Source organism: Delphinapterus leucas, chromosome 9, assembly GCF_059928025.1.
Source record: "Delphinapterus leucas isolate spDelLeu-1000000601 "Yukka" chromosome 9, BTC_Dleu_Yukka2, whole genome shotgun sequence".
Taxonomy (NCBI): Eukaryota; Metazoa; Chordata; class Mammalia; order Artiodactyla; family Monodontidae; genus Delphinapterus; species Delphinapterus leucas.
This window is the reverse complement of record NC_143137.1, coordinates 91,425,384-91,445,430: the sequence shown is the minus strand read 5'-3', so window position 1 is coordinate 91,445,430 and position 20,047 is coordinate 91,425,384. Positions and strand designations below refer to the sequence as shown.

At 41.6% G+C, this 20,047-nt stretch overlaps 1 long non-coding RNA gene across 5 annotated transcripts in view; it reads right to left on the bottom strand.

The window, feature by feature from the left end:
- LOC111184484 (uncharacterized) overlaps window positions 1-20,047 on the bottom strand; it is a 39,924-nt gene that overhangs the window by 1,662 nt on the left and 18,215 nt on the right. For 2 of the 5 annotated variants that reach the window (XR_002647265.3, XR_002647258.3), the window contains 4 exons: window positions 18,999-19,104; window positions 18,262-18,367; window positions 5,143-5,281; window positions 591-901 (listed from right to left, as the gene is read on the bottom strand). This is a non-coding gene — a long non-coding RNA (uncharacterized LOC111184484). The remainder of the gene's footprint in view (window positions 1-590; window positions 902-5,142; window positions 5,282-18,261; window positions 18,368-18,998; window positions 19,105-20,047) is intronic. The other 3 variants (XR_002647260.3, XR_002647259.3, XR_002647262.3) reach the window with 3 other exon arrangements.

The window sequence follows — 20,047 nt, the reverse complement described above, 5'->3', positions numbered from 1 at the left end:
AAATAAATATATCAAAATGGTACCATAAGTTATTTACTTTATTATTTTGAAAACAATGGTATCTATTATTTCTTTATGCAGAAAAATACCTATTTTCAGATGGCCTACCCTATAGGAATTTCATACTAGGGCATCTCTTCACTTTTCCTCATCCAGATCAGTTACACAGTTGGCAAGCTGCTTTTCAGGCATTGCTCAGAGCTAATATTGCCAAGAAAACAAACCATGAATGAATAAAGTAAATCAATAAATTACACAAAGCCTGCAGATTACAAATTCTCCTGCAGCCAATCACAGCTGTTATCTGGGGTCTCAGCCCTTGTTGACCTGCTTCTAGGGCACCATCGCCCAGAGGGACCGGTTAGTTTCTGTCACCCACTGTGTTCCCCTGCTGTGCAGGATATGGGGGCCATTGTTGTATTGCATTCATTTCATTCCACTTGCAGGGAATCTCGCTAAGGCACGTAGGTGTTTGAAAAGACTCTGCCATGCATGCCATGATCATATTGCTTTCCACCAAGGGGATTGTTGAGGCAGAATATTAAAAGGCAGTAAGATCTATACACTGTGATAAAGTGAGAACCGCTCACCTTCTCAAAGAAGGTCCCCTGCAGATCCCTGTGATTTCTGTGTGATTAATGTGCAAATTGGCAATAGGGTGCATGTGATTCATGGACCTTGTGGATACGGTAAACAACCTGAGGGTGGGGAGAACTGTTTTTAGTCTCTTTTTGCATCAAGATGATTTCCCACCATAAATCTATTTGGCGAACAGATAGTACAGCTTTGGCAGAAGATAAGATAATAGTTTCTCTTAAAATGTGTACTGAAGAGAAAAATTTAGTAACGTTGAATATCAAAGGCTTGAAATACTTTCAGTAGTTTCAATACTCTGGTCTCCCTTTAAAAAAAAAAACACAAAAAATACAGTCATTAGTCATTGTGGTTGCAGGTGTCTAGAGTCTAGGAAAGACTAAATTTAAAGTTGAAGTCTACATTAGCTAACAGATTGGAAAGCATAAAAATAATCATAGAGGGATAACTCTGTCACTGAAAACCTTTTTAATCTGTTCTTGATTTATCTAGAGCTAACACCTAATCTGAGCAAATGGATTCTATTTTCCATTGTATTTTTATGTTCTATTATTACAGTCAGTAAATATGCACTGGAAATATTTTGGTAAGAGAAGAAAATATGGCACAGATTCCAGACATAAGGCAAGGATCAGGGCATCCTTGATTTTTCAGAGGAGTGTCGGACAGAGGCCGAAAGATACAAGGGAGTACAAGTGGCGACGTCCTTCTCTGTTTCTATAATGTTCTTAAGGTCTGTAAAATCACAGTGTTAATTTCAGCTAGAGAAATAGGAATTCATTTCTAATGGACTCAGAGAAGGATGGAGGAGTGATCATTTCTTCCCTTTCCCAAGCAGGTCATTCAAAGTGTTTGGCTTTTCCTGTCTGTATTCAGTGCCATTTCCTTAGCACCTTGTCTTTATTAGCATTGTTACTTTCAATATTTTGGTGATTTATATCTGCCGTCATTCTTATCAACAATATTCCACCTGCTCCATCCCTTTTTTTGTGTGTGACAGGGATCGGGTAAATTGCTGATATGCTAAAGCTGGGCTATTTGTTCCTTTGAGGTCAGCGAACCTCAGAGCAGACAGACAAGAGCCCTTGGTCTCCACCTGCTGGTGGCCGGCATCGCTGCAACCACCCTGTCAGGTGTAAATCAGATCCAGCCAATGAGGATGCCTATTAAAATTATTTAACAAAGGAGAGGTGATAACATGTATATCTTGCACTAGTAAAATCGGATACAACCAAACTGATGGTTATAGAGAGCCATAGAGATAAATCGGGGACTCATTATTAACATTCTATTTGTATCGAGTTAAAAAATTACTTTTGGTAACCCCATCGATACTTCACAAAAATATATTCTCTTCGGGAGATACATCAATCCAGTTGAGAGTAAAATCCAATTACTAATAGTATGTGCTTGGAACATGTATGTAAGGAAGGGTTTATGTATGATAACTTGGAGGAGTAGCCTGTCAATACAATAATGGCTGCTTTTCGATCTGTAACACTGTGTCTGCGTGTATGTGTGTATGTAATGGTATTCACTGCTTGCCCATGCTGTCTGCATAGTATAGAGCCCGTCTGGTTCGAAGCTGTTGAAACCAGAGGGATGTTCACTCCATAGGTGTGATTTTTCCAGACAGATAGAAAGCATACATAACTTAGAATGATGACAATACAACTTGTTTTCTACATTTGAGCTCATAAGTTCATTGCATGCACATGGTCTTTATGTATAGTTTCCAATGAGGAAGAAAATTCATTAGGTCCTTAGGATCCTGGAGAGAGCTTATTGGTTTCTCCAACAGTAAAGCTAAGAGCAGTTGTTCATTACTCTTCTTAGAATTAAGATGCCCTCCTAATATATATTCTGAGTATTACTCTTTTAACAATGGTAACAAACATATACATAAAAAGACCCGTTTATGTAAAACAAGAGATGCAATTCTCTTAAATTTTTAAATTAACTTTTTATTATAGGAATTTTCAGTTATTCACCTAAATATAAATCCCCCTGTACCTGTTACCCCACTTCAGTAGTTATCAACGTTTATAATTCATCATAAATAAGTATATTACAATTCAGATAGAAGGATTACTTTTCTGAAGTCATGTGCTTTAATGCCAGAGTAGAAAAAATAAATAAATGCCATGTCATGGCCAGTGGCTGCATTTTGGATCATTGCATACCGTGTGGAGAGCCAAATTCTCATAATAGGAAATTCTCCCAAGAGAGGGAAGTAAATTTCTAAGAATATGAGTCATACTTATAACAAATACTCCACTGTTAGCATTATTTTTCATTTCTAAAGTAAAATGTGGCAGAAAAATGTATTCTGCAACAGGTTCTTTGTTTTTCTTTTTTTTAATTGAAGTATAGTTTACAATGTTGTGTTAGTTTCCAGTGTACAGCAAAGTGATTCAGTTATACGTATATTTATGTGTGTATTCTTTTTCAGATTCTTCTCCTTTATAGATTATTACAAGATACTGAGTATAGTTCCCTGTAGGTCCTTGTTGGTTATCTAATTTCTATTTAGTAATGTGTATACTGCAATGGGTTAGTTTGATAAATAAAAGTAAATCTGAGTCAGAAGAAAGTTGTTATTGTAAAGAATGCCCGGCTGTGACTGTAGGTGTGGAGCTCAGAATCTCCATGTCCCGTTTCCGAGGCCCGACTGGCAGGCACTCTCCATCACCCTTTTCAGTATTCTGGGTCTGACAGTTAATATCTGCAACATCAGAGCTTCCCTAACTTAGTAGGACAGCCTGGGTAGAATTTATTCAATAAAGAAAAGGAATGGCTGATGCTAATCACATCAGCTATCAAGATCAGTTTTTGAAAGCTGCGTCCTGAGTGTATTATAGAAGATCAAGCTACAATTCTCCTTCTGTCTCAGTCTTTCCGATTTGAAGCTCTCAAATCACGTCTGCCAAACTGATGTGAGAGTCTGGTTCAAGACTTGGACTCCATAGCCAATCTGTGCAAAACTAAAACTTCTGATTGCACTTTATTTCATTATTACAAGCTTTAAATACTATTCAAAGCTCTTCTGACTGCGTTCCAACCTTAGAAACAAAATTCTCTTTTTTTCTGTCTTGCTTTTCTCAGTAAAGGACCCAAAGTCTGATTTGATTTTTGGATTATATTGCATATTTGATGACAAAAATGATTTTCCCTTCATTCTCAAGAGGTCTCATTGAGAAAGTTCCTACTTTTTTTTTTTTTTTTTCATGACTGTGATTTAGCTTCTGGGACCTTTCCCCATGAAGATTTGAAAGTTCATACTAAAATACAGTTTTTCTAAATTCTGACTTTGTGTGATGAGGGTAATTTTAAGTGGCTTTCTTCCATGACCCAGGTAGTATCGGGCCCGGACCCCTTCCATTTCATCACTCAGATAGCCTCTACAGCCTTGCTGCCCTCTGCTTTCAGCCAACAGAGCTAGAAAGAGCTTGAGGAGGGGACCACGCACACCTCAAAAGCCATGTCTCAGGAGTGGCATGTGTCACTTCCATTCAAATTCCATGTGCTACACCCAACTGCAAGGAAAGCTGAGGAATGCAGCATTGTTGGGGGCCAGGAGGGAGAGGAGTCAGGGTTTTGTGGAGCAAATGGCAGACTCTGGTGTACCTGCATCCGGGGCTTCAGGACATGACAAAAAAAGCCTGGAAGTCTGATGGCCTCAGAGGAGGGGAGAGACGTGAAAGGGCTGAGTCTGACTCTTACTGAGGCCCTTGGAGACAGACACAGCCTGTTTGGTTTCTGGTTTACAGCTCATCCCTGCAACAGATGCTGATGTGACGGCTGGGACCTTGGTGCCGGCAGCCGAGGGGGCCCCCGTGGGAGAAGCAGAGACAGAGAAGGTGACTCTTCCTGCTGGAGAAGGAGCGAGTTCAGAGGAGGCCAAGATTGACACCGAAGCCACAGAGGCTGTAGATGGTGACAGACCTCAACCGGTAGAAACAGAAGCAGCAGTAACTCAGGTACATGTCCTAGTAAATGGAGGTTCTAGGGAGATAACGCCCATTGAAGTCCTTTGTCTGTTGGTTAATGGTGGTACCTCTTTTGAATGTGGAGTTGTGGACAGTTGGTAGCCATTCTGTGGCATTGCACTCCACCAAAACGAAATACTCAATTCTCAGGAAGAGTGGCCTCAGCATTCTCTCTGTATCAGCATTGTGAGGCTCCACATGGGCCCCTATTGCTCTGGCGGACTGGGCTTAAGCACAGGTAGGGGCAAAGGAAACCGTGGAATAACGTGATGGAGAAAAGGAGTGAAGCACGGTGAAAAGGATGAGAATGGGGGAAGGAGGAAGAGAATATGGTAGAACAACTACAGGGTTGTTGGATGCAGTGAGAAAATAGCCAGAAAGTGTTTAGCCAGGTACCAGGCACATGGTGAGAAGCCCGTATTAGGAGTCATATTACTGTAATTACTGTTTTGTGGTCATTATTTTTATTAGAGTGCCCCAAACTCACCATTAGGCTCCTTTCACCAAAAGCCCACCCCTGTGTTGCACTTTCAAAAGAAAATGGGTCATTGATACGTACATGAAGTTGGAGTTACCCAAGCTCTTCCTTTCTTTTGAGAAACATTCAAAGGCAACAAATGCAGACATTCCTAATGTGGAGCCTCAAACCCAGGAGCCAAAGCAGGACAGCTCTTCTCAAGCCCGTGTTCTTTGCTCTTCTAAGTAGAAACAGAGAAGAGTTGGTTTAATGTGAGGCTTTGCTTTTTCCTGATTATTTTACTCATAATAAATTTCCAGTAACCTCTCCAGCGTTACTTAAAGCTTGAAATTGAATGAGCCCTTCAAACAGCAGGTAGCAGTACTACTTAGAGAAACAACTCAAACGTATATGCCGTTTTTTCCGTAGATTTTCTTTGTCACAATGCCAGGCATATTCCTGTACGTATTGCTATGCTTGTTGAAAGAGTGTATTGTTTTCTCCAAATTGAAGAACGGAGGTGCCTGTGTCCACTGATACCTGAGGATGTAGCGAACTTGATGTCCAGGCTTCCATTATGCTAGCGGAATTCCCCTCAGTGCTTATCTTTGTTAAAAAATGAAAGAGAGATCCTGATCCTTTGGTTCTGCTTTTCCCCCAGACAACACAGTACTTAGAGTGCTTGGTGGGACTTGTCATCCCTCAAGTTGTCACTGCAGTGTGGGCTCTGATGATAATCAACAAGCAAAGGACAGGCAGATTATCTCCAAACGCGGGTCACCAGATCTTTATCAACAATAGGATTTCAAGGAGAAAAGCAGTCACAGGAGGTGAAATGTCAGTTTCAAGCGAGGGTTACTATTCAGTGGGACAAGAACGGACCACTGCGAAAATGAGAGCATCCTTAGAGTCCTACTACATTCCCTTTCAGGATCGTCCCCCCACTCCCGTGGTGACTCGCCCTCTCTCCCCGAAACCTCCTATCCCACTTCCCAGTTTCTCTAGTAACCTCACTCTTACCAAACTGCCTGGTTGTTCAAGGATCCAGAAATTAGTCCTACTAAGGGCTTCTGTCTCAGGAGAGATAGAAAGGAAGCCATGTCGGGAGGAAGGTGCCGCAAGGTGGAAGGGCCAAAGGCCAGAATAAGGGAACAGCAGGCATTTAGCTGGATGGGGGAGGTGGGGACAGTGGAGCCAGGCAGCGTGGGGTGGGGTAGTGGCCACTCTTGGAGGGTATAGAAGTCTTCTTTCCCAGTCGCTGCCAACTACATTTTTCTTCCTTTAGGAGAAGGTCATCCCTTCGGTGGTCATAGAGCCCGCCTCCAACAATGAAGGGGAGGGAGAACACGAAGACACCATGGGTGCAGAGTCCAAGGAGGCAACTGTTGACGCGGCTCTCCCGGGCTCCACCGGCGAGACACCAGCGCTGGCCTCGGAGGAGCAGAAGGCGGGCAAGGCCTCCCAGCCGGCCGCCCCCTCCGCAAGCGAGGCCCTCCAGGAAGGGCCTCCCGGTTTCCTCTACAAGGTCTTAACATTTCTTCTTTTTATTTTGCTTTCTTTTTCTTATTTTATTCAATGTCAGGAAAATGTAATAGAAGAATCTGTCACTTTGGTTGGAGAACAGAGTGTAATTAAATTTAGCCCTACTTGAGAACCGTGTTGCATTTGATTTGCAGTTAACTGAGGTTCATTGGATAAATGATATGCCCCTTGGTAGTGAATGGGTGGATTTCTTCTTGGTAGTGAATGGGTGTGCCCTCCCGAGCGCCCCCTAGAGCCCAGGGCTTGAAATCACCCGTGTGCTCATCTGGTCCCCCATGGAGGGCAGGATACATGAGTCGTTCAGTCAGCTCTGGCGCCTTGTTGTAGTGCATGGCACAGAGTAGGGAGTCAATAACTATTTTGAAAGTTAATAACTATCTTAATGGGCTTCCACGATAAGGATAAAAAATAATGGCAAAGGGGCTTCCCTGGTGGCGCAGTGGTTGAGAGTCCGCCTGCCGATGCAGGGGACACGGGTTCGTGCCCCGGTCCGGGAAGATCCCACATGCCACGGAGCGGCTGGGCCCGTGAGCCACGGCCGCTGAGCCTGCGCGTCCGCAACGGGAGAGGCCACAACAGTGAGAGGCCCGCGTACCGCAAAAAATAAATAAATAATAATAATAATAATAATGGCAAGAAGGTTTTGCTCAGAGAGGCCATCAAATGGCTACTAAAGTCTTCATAAATGGAAGGGTGCATACCAAAAACCCAGTAAATACCTAATACTTAAGCCTAATACCCTAGTTTAAGCCGGGGGTTAAAGGCAGATAATCCTGCCTAACAGAATATAGTTGGAATGTTAATTTGCGTGTTTGATTTTGCATTTCCTAATTCAGCTCTTTGTCTTTTAAAAAGTGTTAACTCCATGTGTGTTTGTCGGGGTGGGATTGAGTAGAACCCTCTTCTTCTCTCTCTGCTCATTAGAAAGTAACTGCTACCTTGTCACCTCCAGTGGGTCCAGGTGGGATTGATGAATGAATTAATGTGGAGAAAAAAGCTAGACTTGTGGCCAGTGAGGACATGTGTCCCACTGGGTTCTCTTTTAAGAAGAGGACATGAAATCAAGGGGGCAGGTGACATGAAGGCAAGGGGGCAGGTGCCATGCAAAGCCAGGCCTGGCTGGGTCCCTCCCTGGCTTTGCCCACTAGCTGCAGTGTGAGCTGGGGAATTGCACTTACCCTCTCTCTGGGCTTCAGTTTTCTCATCAGAAAAATGAATTTGATAGTCATTTCCAACTCTGACATGTTATGATTCTGTATGCAGGATACACAACTTAAAAGCCAGGTGTTTAATCTTGGCAGTGGGGTTGAGGCGAGGGATATGGGAGAGAGAAAACTGGCCATGACTAAATCATTATCCAAGCTGGGTGATGAGTCCATGGGGATTCATTATAGTACTCTTTCTCCTTTTGCTTTTAAAATTTTTTCTATAATCAAATTTTAAAGAAACCTTTCAAAAAAAAAGGGAAAGAAGGGTGGTGGGTTAAGACAGATGTTGTTAAAAGATGCAAACTTGCAGCAAGTAGTAAAGTAGACCTAGAGATCTAATCCATGGTGAATATAGATGACACTGTTGTATTATAGTCATCAAACCTGCTAAAAGACTAGAACTTAATTAACCCAACCACTAAAAAGAAATGATAATTATGTAACCTGATCGGGAGCTAGCTATGGCTCCAGTGGCAATCATATTACCATATATAAATGTATCAAATTAACACGGTGTATACCTTAAATTATACAATGTCACATGTCAAATATATTTCAATTCAAAACCAGAAAAAGAGAGAAGGAAAAGAAACAGATTGTCATGGTTTAAAGGGTAAGATAGGGAAGGAAGTTTGCTTATAAAGAAATTGATCACAGGCTTAATTAGTAATTCCTATATAACATGCAAGCTCTCAATTATTATTTTACAGAAGCTGGGGTTAGAGGAACTTTTCACTAGGTATCTTTACTTCAGGTTAAAAAACAAACAGTAACAAAACATTGATGATAATACAATACAAATCTCTAACAAAAATATGATGAATTAAAATTTCATTAATACACTACATTTTAGTTCTTGCAGAAGGCATTGCTTTACTAAATATACATTCAAGTGGCCTCAGTATCAGTCTGTAAGACTCGGATATTTTAAGTAAACAGAGATGAGGATTTCTTTTCTGTCTTCAGCAGCCTTCTTCCTTGGGGTGTGACTCATCTTCATCCTATTTTATCCAGCTTGGAGATGCTTCTTAGAGAGCCTGCTGATAATCTGGCTGAGACACTTTAATTTTACATCTCCTTTTCTTTCTAAAATGAATCGGTTCTCTTACAATCTTTTGCAGGTGGAAACACTGCATGACTTCGAGGCAGCAAATTCTGATGAGCTTACCTTACAAAGGGGTGACGTGGTGTTGGTGGTGCCCTCAGATTCGGAAGCTGACCAGGTAAAGGATGAGAGTGGAAAGTGCTGCAGGCCGTATTGGTTTTTCCTGAGAGTCAATTGGGCACAGTGACTTCCTAAAGACGTTTCTACCTTCTGAGATGCTGTGTGACAGCTCTGAAAAGGGCTTAAGGTCACAGCATCACTAACTAGATTTTTAGGACACTTCTTTTGGGATGCCATTGGGATGTTATTATATATATATATATATATATATATATATTTTAATACAAATAGATGACAAAGCATAAATTACCAATATCAGGCAAAAGTGTCTAGGTATCTGAAAATCATTAAACACCTCATTATAAACTTAGGAAAATATGTAAGATATATATCAAATATATTTTATACTTATAAAATATATTATAAAATATAAATTTATATATATATTTGCATTAACCATAAGATATCTTTTAAAGAAATAAAGAGGAAAAAAGCTAGTCTTTTATATTTACCAACATGTTTGCCATTTCCAGTGCTCTGATTTCTTCCTATAGATCTGAGTCCTAGAGTGCTGATCTAGCAGTAAATCCTCTCAGCATTTGTTTACATGACGTTTATTTGTTGCCTTTATTCATGTTCATTTTTAAAGATTTTTCACTAGAGGAAGAATTCTGAGTTGGATTTTTTGTCTTTCAACTCGTTAAGGATGTTGCTCCATTGTTTTCTGCTCTCTCCTATTTATATTAGAAGTCAGCTGTAATTTGTTTAACCTTGTTTCTCAGGATACACTGTGTACTCAGTATACTCCTGAGTACTTTTTAGAATTTCTCTGTATCTTTGGTTTTCATCAATTCAGCTCTAATGTGCTTAGGTGTTATTTTTTTTATAGGTTTCATGCTTGGGGTTCATGAGCTCCTTAGACTTGTATCTTGATTTTTTTTTTATTATATTCGGAAGAGTTTTGGCTATTATTTCCTAATTTTTCGCTCTCTTTCACCTCTTTTTCCTCTGTCTCCAACTATATATATGTTGGACTTCTTGATGTCTAAGACTCTGGGTTTTTTGTTCGGTATTTACTCCTCTTTGTACTCACATTGGATAATTTCCATTGATCTTCTCTGAGTACAGTGATCCTTCCGCTGTGTTGAATTTGTTGTTAATCTGATCTTGGGAATTTTAAATTTCAGATATTACTTACACAGGCCTATAATTTCTATGTTTTCTTTCATATAGTTTCTGTTTTTTGCTGAGGTTTTCCCATCTGTTCTCATTATTACCATCTTTCAGTTTAAGTACTTGAACTGAGTTACAATAGCTGCTTTAAATTTCTTAGTACTTCTCTCTTTCAAGATAGTAGTTCTGGGCTTCCCTGGTGGCGCAGTGGTTGAGAGTCCGCCTCCCGATGCAGGGAACGCAGGTTCGTGCCCCGGTCCGGGAAGATCCCACATGCTGCGGAGCGGCTGGGCCCGTGAGCCATGGCCGCTGAGCCTGCGCGTCCGGAGCCTGTGCTCTGCAACAGGAGAGGCCACAGCAGTGAGAGGCCCGCGTACCGAAGATAGTAGTTCTCTCTTTCAAGATATTCTCCATAAAAGTGCTTCTCTGAATGCCCTGCGTCACCCAGACTGAGGCTGATCCTCAGGGAGAAAGCTCTATTAACAGATCTCACCCAATGCAGTTTCAAGGGTCAAATATCCCCCAGTTTCTACCTGCTTTTGGTCATTCTCAGTGCTTTCAAATAGTTGTTATACATGCACAACTCCGTTATTTGTCAAATTCTAATATATAAACTTATATTTTATAGCTGTCATTTCTAAATATAAATAGTTGCATTTCTGTATGCATATGTATATATAACTACATATAAATATATAGTTGTTCTGGTGTTTATAACTGTTCTATGGAAAAGCATTTGTCTGATACCAGCTATTCTGCCACTACCAAAACTGGGAATCTTTAGTCTACCACATGTTTTAAGCAGTTAAAGTTTAATTTTCTATATTTTCCTCACTAAAGATGGATATTAACTATGATTCTTCACTTTATAAGTTGCATTTCAGAATATATGTGTTGGAACATATCTTGATTATGGGTTTGTGCCAGCCCTTTATTTTTATTTTTATTGAAACTATTTTAAAATGCGTGACTCCACTTGGCTGCATTAGATTTTTCACCTGCTGTAAATAAAGTCAAATATAGACACTTGAGGGGAAAATATGACCTTTTATATGTCTACTAGAGGTTTAGAAAATATTTAGTTATCATCTTTTACTCTAAGTATAACTTTGTCCTTCACATACATAACATCATAATTTTATAGAGGGCACTTTTCCTCGTCAGCTAGGATTTTATCAGTTATTTTATTGAATCATTTTTTTTCTCAGTGTTATTTTTTTCTGCCTTCAAATATTGGCCTGTCTAAATGCTTATATTTCTTGTCTATATAGCAGCATCAGTTTATGGTCTCAGATTATATCAAAGGGAATGTATTCAGCTTCTTTATTTAATTTTTGAGACCTTGTTTTATCTGATGTACTTGAACTATATTGGGGATTGGTTCAGATTAAATCCGGCTATCCCTCATTTTAAGTGAGATCTCTTTCCTGCATTGGTTAACATAATAAAGGTAGTCATTTCCCTCTCGTTTCACTTCATATGGTCTGTGTGTTTAAAATAGATCCTTCAACTCAGCTTTTCCCAGCTAGACTCTGCTTATCTCCAGAAGGCCAAGGGCAGATGGCAGCCTCTGTTTCTCAGTTTTACGTTTGGTCTCCCGTGCTGTATGACCATGCACGGATGGGTTCTTTAAACTTTCCGTGGTTAACTATCTTTATTTTTGTGAGGGCATGCCTATATGATAGAGAAATGTTTTTGAGGAGTAATTTACAAAGACTCTACGAATGTTGCCAGCAAGAATGTCATGACATCAAACAGCTTTGTAGTTTATATAAACTTGAAAAACAACAAACACGATAGTGATATCAGGCAACACATATCGAGCTGTTAGTATTTGGTAAGCCTTGTATATGGTGGTTTATTTCAGTTACATGATACGAGCTGGCAGACAGAGTTCCTTCTTATAAGCAAGTGGTTGAGGATGAAATAAAAGACCTTCCATGGCCTTGTCAGCACTATATTCCAGCCCACTGGTCCTCAAGCCTTTTTTTCACTGTGATCCACAGGACAGGAAATGGTCCTGTGTATGATGTTTTCACCCAGTTTTCCTCTCTTTGCACTGGCTATAACCCTTCCTTCCTTCCTTCCTCCCTCCCTCCCTCCCTCCCTCCCACACTGCTCGGCTTGTGGGATCTTAGCTCCCTGACCAGGGTTTGAACCCCGGCCCTCGGCAGTGAGAGCACGCAGTCCTAACCACTGGACTGCCAGGGAATTCCCTGCACTGGCTATAATTCTAATTCTTTCCTCTTCCTTAAGGACTTACGTCATAATCCAGTTAGCATCAATTAACTATACTTTATACAAAATTATAATATTAATATTAACCTTCAATTAGCAATATACATAAAATAATTTCAAATGTTTACTCCTTTTTTTTTTTTTTAACTAACAACTTACTTGGGACAAGCCTTCCCTCTGAGCTCAGCACACCTGTTTACATGTAATGCATCATCCTCGTGCAGGACCGCAATGCTCATTAAACCCATTATTTTATTAATCTTTGGCAGTGCAGATTTTTCCAGTAGTTTGTTGGACTCTGAAAGCCCTGTCTTTGTCTTGCAGGATGCAGGCTGGCTGGTAGGCGTGAAGGAATCAGACTGGCTTCAGTACAGAGACCTCGCCACGTACAAAGGCCTCTTTCCAGAGAACTTCACCCGGCGCCTGGATTAGGGCCAAAAGTATTGTAGAAAGAGCCTGATTACTGGGTTTTTAAACCTTTGTGAAAACCTGAAGAGTTCACTTTTGCTATGACACTCAGTGATTTGCAGACCAATGCCAGACAAAGTTTGGGAGGCTATGTCAATGAAGCATGTGTGCAAACAAATGTTTAGAGGAAAAAAAAACAAGTAAATTAAGGAAAAAGTCTTCACTGGTTCCCACGTTCTTGCTAACAGGTTTGTCTGTGCTTTGTCCAAGCTGTGGAGACTTGTATACTCGACCCCCTCCCACCAGTTCTAAAGTAGCTTTCTCCAGACCAGAACCTTAATTTCTCTGCACCAAGTGTATGGTATTGAGTGGCTTCCCTGCAGAAGACGTGATGAATTGTCCTGTAATACGAGATTATCTATTCCCCTGTGCAGGTGTGAGCACGTGCTCTCTCTCTCTCTCCCTTTCACATTTACTGTGTTTAAAACGAAACTGCTGCAAAAGTTGTCACTGTTCTTTACCAGCACCTCTCTCTATATATATATATATGGACACAGAGTCACACGAGCTATTTCTCATCACTCCTGGATCTATGTGTATGCACAAGGCTACATATACATAGTTGCGCTCTCTCCTTCCCATTGTAGCTTTTAGCCTCTTATGTGTCATTGATACATGCGTTGCTCTCATTCCGTCTGGAATCACAGTTGCAGTTTTGCCTCTGGGCAAAACCAGCCATCCCATTGCCAAAACGGTGGACAGTATCTGTGTTCGGAATGTGCATTCTTCAGGATGCGATGACTAACGGCACGTCGGAGCTGCTGCCCCTTTGGAGAAAGCAGAGTCTGATGATCTGGATGTCCAGCCACTAGGACTGGAGGTGGGCGAGTAGGGATTAGCAGCTAAATTGTCTTAATTTCTGCCTTTCTGAGACTGGCTGGCTGATGATCGGGGCATTTCAATCCACCCCCAAAGAACACTATTTCAAAAAGCTCCTATATATTTCCACCTCTTTTTATTGATGCAACTCATCTTCACAGATCGTCCGAAAATAAGATATAGATGATGTATGCTGTATCCACAAGTCATCTGTAACGAGTCTGTTTTCAGTGCTGTGTCATTCCAAATAAACCTTGGGTAATCTCCAGCAGTGACCTTGACTCCTTCCGATGAGTCATTTGTTATGGAAAGCTTGTCTCATTCGGGTACACTGCTTGAAACAGTCCATGTTGGAGTTGTTATTTGTGCAGAAATACGCTTGTTCCTCCGGGTTGTGCTTCACAGCCCGCCTCCCTTCCGCAGACCCCTGCATCCCAGTCATCGCTGGTCACTCGGTGGTCCCTGCTGCCTAGCAATCACTACAGCACAAATAACAGCTTTCAGTGGAGGCCCCTCCGAGGTGCCGGCTGTCGCTGCCCTAGTCTGTGTATCACAGAAATCTGACGACGTCCGTAATCAGCAGTTTCTTCTCACACCAGCCTCATTTTTTTGGGTTACTTTTCTTTCTGACATGTTTATGTTTGGAGGTACATACAAAAAAATAGATGAGATGACATAGAAGAGTCAATTCACTGGACCATTGTTTATAGAGGAGAATTCTTAAAACCCTTTCAGTTGATTTAGACTCTTTCCTGCTAGTATAATTGTACTCAGTATAAACTGACCTAGAATGGGTGTTATTAGAATTTTAAATTTGGTACGTATTCGTGATTCATGATTTCATTTCTCCTGGTGGATTACTCACTTGGACGCTTAGTGGGTGGCTAAGTGTTGATAGAGAAACAGCTATTATCGACCCAAGATTTTTCCAGGGGCTGATTTCCAGGGAAACTGGATCCTCATGAAAGGCCTTGACCCAGGAAGCCCTATCCTAGCCTCCCCTTCATCTTTTAAGATTTCTCTTACAAATCTAGTAGGACTCAGACCTTCAGATAGATCAGAGGACCTTCACAAAGTCAGATACGGAAGCCTATGGTTCTCATAAACATACACCTACTTGGCATTCCTGCCAATTCCACATATAGACTGAGTGACGTATATAGTTGCAGGGCAAAGTCCTCAGACAATTTGGATTTTTAATATCTCAGTGCCACCTGGGATGGAAAAGTTCCATGCACCATGCTGTCACACTGCTTCCACCTGGGCCAGCTCTTTCTGACCAAGCCAGGACAGCTTCTGAGAGAGCCAGAACACCACGTGCATGGGCTTCCATGGAAAGAGTATGCAGGTTCAGAATTCTGAGCCCTCTCATTACCTAAAAAAGCCCAAACTCAATCTACTAGAAAAACCCAGCATGGCCCCATGGTCCATTCTGATGGCCCATTCAAGAAAAAACCTTTGGGAAACTGCAGGAGTTTTAAGAAATCAATGCGTTTAAAGATGCCTGAGACTCAGTGCTTTATTTCACACAAAATGCATGAACACCTCAAAGCCTGAGAAATAACTCATTTGCCTTGCTAGGACTCTCCTGCTTTTTTCAAAGGAGCCCAAGCTGCCTTCGGGTTTTTACTTGGAACCCAACTAAAGACTTTAGGAACGCTGTGTACCAGACCCCGGACATGTGCTGGTCACACAGTTTTCTTGGGTGGTGATGTAGCTACTGTCTTCCCAGCATGATATATGATAGCATCCAAGTCCTAGGACTTGGAGTAATGGCATCAGACATTGGTAGCTGCATGGAGGAGATGTTGACCAGTATTGTCTTCGCAAACTTAGAGATCTGAGAGCCGTGTGCTTCTACTCATCCTCGACTCCACAGCAGGACCACGACTAGACAAACCTTAGCTGTTCAGGGCAGCCTTCCTCGAGGTATAGAGCGTGGGTTTGGTACTTTTTCATAATAACCAATAAAATATGCTAAAATAAGCTTAATAGCCTATCCAAATATTGGGTGGGTCAGAAAGTTCGTTTTACGGAAAACCCGAGTGAACTTTTCAGCCAACCCAAGAGTTAGTGCCTCATTGGCTATCCTTTGTTATGATTGCTTACTGGGAACACATACTGACTTTTTCCATTGAAGGGGTAATTGAGACACGCCCCTTAATTCTATGCAGATTGAGAGGCAGGCTAGGTACCTTGAAACTCTTTCAAAGGCTATCTAAACTCACTTTCTTAAAATCCAGTTAATTCCCAGTCCCCTGTGGTCTCAGGTCCAACACTGAGGTTGCCTCATTTTTATAGGTTGGATCAAGGTCATGTGCTTATTCCTACTCCTCTGTACCCACCAGGATGCGTCTGCCATTTGCTCTGGGAAAACACCTCCTGATGCCTTTTAGTGCCATGAAAGCCAGTGCGGGAGCGCCTGGTCTACGGCACATTGCCACACGGCTGACACCGTTACACCCTCTCCCTGTTAATAATAGAATCAGGCTCAGTGTCCTTACGCTCTGCTCTCCAAGAACCGGCCAGCGACCAAGTGATTTCTGCGACATCTGATGATGCCGCCAGGCTTCTCCAAACTCTGTAAGGTTCCAAGAGACTCATTTTCCTTGTTTTCTTGCTTCTTCCAATGGCTGCTGGAGTGGGGTGGCGGGGCAGGGCAGCATCAGTCTCCCTCTCTCTAGGTCTGTACACCCGCTGTCCAGAGCATGTTTCCCTGGAGAGTCCCATTACTGCTTCCAAGTCTGCATGGTCATTCATTAAACATCTGTAAGGCTCATGCTAAGTGTCAATTACTGTGCACTGGACCACATGGACTGAGACCTTGCGCTCAAGGAACTGCTCTCAAAACCCCGCTGCAACCCACCACTGAGGGGTCCCCCTCTTCAGAGCTCTGGGCCTGGAAATGTGAGGTCTCGCCTCTGCCATTCCTTTTCCAGATTCCAAGCACCTGCCTTTGTTTCTTTTCTCAAAATGTCAGGCAATCTTGTGCTTTAATCCCTGCTACCGCATCTGGGAGTGGTCCTTATCCCTGCCAAGGAAGGCTTTTGGTGCTTGTCGTCCCACTATCTCCCTGCTTCCCTTCTTCCTAGTTTATCCTCCACTCCCCAGACCATTTACCTACACTGATGTCAAAGGGTTAGCACTCCCCTCTTGGTCTCCCTCCCTCCCGCTCTCTCTCTCTCTCTCTCTCTCACACACACACACACACACACACACACACACACACACACTAATGCGGAATCCCCATGCCTCTGCTTGGCTTTCAAAGCCCTGCACATCTTTACCGATGCTTGTCTTCTGCTTCCGTCAGAGGACCTTCCTCACTGGTACATCCTGCCCTCCCGCTGCACCTCTACCCTTTGCTCACTGCACTGCAACCTCCTCCTGAAATGCCCGCCCCTCGTGTCTGCCTCTGCAATGCTCCCTCCCTCCAGGCACAGATTAAGTCCCATCTCCTGGACAAAGCTTTCTCACCAGTTCACTCCTCTGTCCACACCTGTTCGGCTCATTGAATTTAGTGTAAAAAGGATATCAGTTAGCCCTTTGTTTCCCCCACTAACTGAAAACTCTCTACCAACCTTCTCAGTATTCCGAGTCTGCTCCAGGACCTTATACACAAGTGCACCAAGCAAAGGAACAAGGTACTGAGTGATGGATTAATTCAGGGAAGCCCAGAAACTCCAATCCCCAATCTGAAATTCACTATAAGAAAGTACCCAAAGTATATGGCCAAAAAATGGTTTGACTACAAAATTGAGAATTTCTATCTAATGAATGATGCTTGAGACAAAATCAGTAGAGAGATGATAGATTTGCTGAGAATATTCATGACAGCCGAAAGTCACAAAAGATAAGTATCTTATAAGTTTAAGATACTTATATCTTTAAGATAAGTATCTTAAACTTATTCAAGTCAACAAAAAACTAATAATTAGTATTATCTTAATACAATTTTAATAATTCACTTATGTTTGTTATTTATCTTTGTATTTATAATATTAATAAATTACTTGTAATAGTAAGTATAATATACATATTATGTAATAATATACAGTATTATATATTATAGTATATTATTATATAATATATAGTATATAATAACTAACATTTATTGCATGTCTATTATTTACCAGACACTCACCTAAGTGTTCTGCAAGTATTAATCTTCATTAATCTGTGAGGTAGTTGCTGTTTTTCCCTTTTGTAAATGAGGCTAAGGTACAGTGAGTGACATGAAGGAACTTCCTCCAGGTCACACAGCCAATAAACAGCAGGGCCAGGCTATAGCCTAGGCATCCTGGCTCTAACATAGGTTTGCCCCTCTGCTATCCACCCTTCTTTTTGCTCTGTATTAAGAACTTGAATAGGCAAGGCTCTGGAGGAGACACTTGAGTGGATACCAGGCATAAAAGGAGACCTTCAGCTTCCTAATAATCAGACCAGTGCCAATAATCTCATAGACTAGTGAGATACTGCTTGGTAGCCAGCAGGTTGGTGAAAATTAAAATGTCAGCTAACATAGCACTGACGGTATTTAGTGAACATGTGTATGTGTAGTCCCTGTGACCTACAACCCTGGGGTTACCTTCCCAGGGAATTGCTTACTCTGGGCATGAAGAGATCCTCTGAGGTGTCAGTCACTGCATAGCTGGGGATGTCCAGGAGCGGGCAGCAGGTGATGTGCTGGTCCCTGGGGGATGGATGCAGCGAGCTGTGAAGAGCAGTAAACCAGGTGAGCAGACAGATGTACAGACACAGGCAGGTAAGGTTGCTGTGCCATTTATATCAACGCAAAAATACATTCTTCACAAATGATACTCTAGTTTTCCCAGATACATAAGCTTGAAGGACATAACAGATCGAGCATCTATGGAGGAACTGGAATAGGGAAAGAAGGGGAAAAAAGAATAAAATAAATAACAAATATGTAAAACTATGTAACATGACTGGTACAGATTAATGGTGATAGTGTGCTCTACACTGAGAAATATGACACACACAAAAATGAGAATGAAGGTTAAAAAATACACAAAACCCAAAAAGCAATCAGAAAATATATACCATGGAGAAACTCAGAGAATGCTAATTCCAGGACAAGCCATCAAAACCTCATATTTGAGCTTTGAGACTTAATTGTCGACAACCTATCTCCCCTCAATCTCAAGAATGGTTTCAACTGGTAAATTAAGATCAGGTTAACCCAAGGGGAATTGGTTCATTTTCTTCAGTGGTTGTGGACAACCCAACTTTTTCCTTCTTCAGGGAAAATTCAGGTACACTGGCTACCAACGGATGTCTAGCTGGACCTGGCCATGGTGCACTAGTCATGGAGTTGACCTTACCATCAAGGCAATGTTCTCCTCCAAGACAATTAAAGCAAACCCAGAATGAGGATGCTCCTGCATTTAAAAACTGGAGTCAGGTATTGACACAAGCCTTTGGGGGTCTCTGTGAAATGAAAATGAAAGAAGGTGTGAGAATCTAGTTTTTAGCCAAGATGTTTTCCAAACCATAGTCAACTACCATGTCCCTCAGAGACAGGCATACTGAGTATGTTGTTGATAATCCTTTTGGTTTTTAAAAACCATGAAACATTACAACACTTTAAAATTATAAATAAACTTGAAGCATGGGGGTGGTACAGACAGATGGCAAATTCTAAATATCCCCAAGAGAATTCTATTTTGTAGGCATATTTAGATTTACTGAAGGTCTTCTCTCTTAGTTTCTCAACAGAGCCAGAACCAATTACCTATGATAATCAGCATAATTCAGCTTTGGGTATGTACTGTAGTCATGTACATATACCTGTGTGTGCACGTGTGTGTGTGCGTGCGCGTGAGCACGTTGGGCTCTCTCCATGCCTCAACGTTTGCATCTTTTCCAGGTGCGATATTTGAGCATTTCCTTTGCACCGGCTTGGGACAAGTTTGCTGGAGGAAGTACTTTCTGTAGTGGTCAGGCTGGGTAACAAAGCCAGTGGCTATATATACCCTCACAATACACTTAGGAATTAATGGCGTTTTGCAAAGGAACCTACTCAGAATAAAAGTTTTCTAGAGCAGTTATTGTCAAGAGGAAGCAAGCAACATGCATTATTATTACATCAAAACCAAAATGATAAGATTTCATCTTTTGCATCCTGCCACACCTGTTATTTCAACAACTGGAGTGTCAATTCAGTTCAGAATCACAAATTATTGGAATTGGAAGAGACCAAAAACATCACCCTCTCCTCTCATTTTGAGGCTGGGGAAATGGGGGCCTTGCAAGGAGGAGTCTCTTGCTTAAAAATACCAAGCATATTAGGAATACAATTGGAAAAACAAGTTTCCTGCCTTGCATTCCAGGGCACTTTCATTCATCATGCTGAGTCTGCTGTTAACAGACA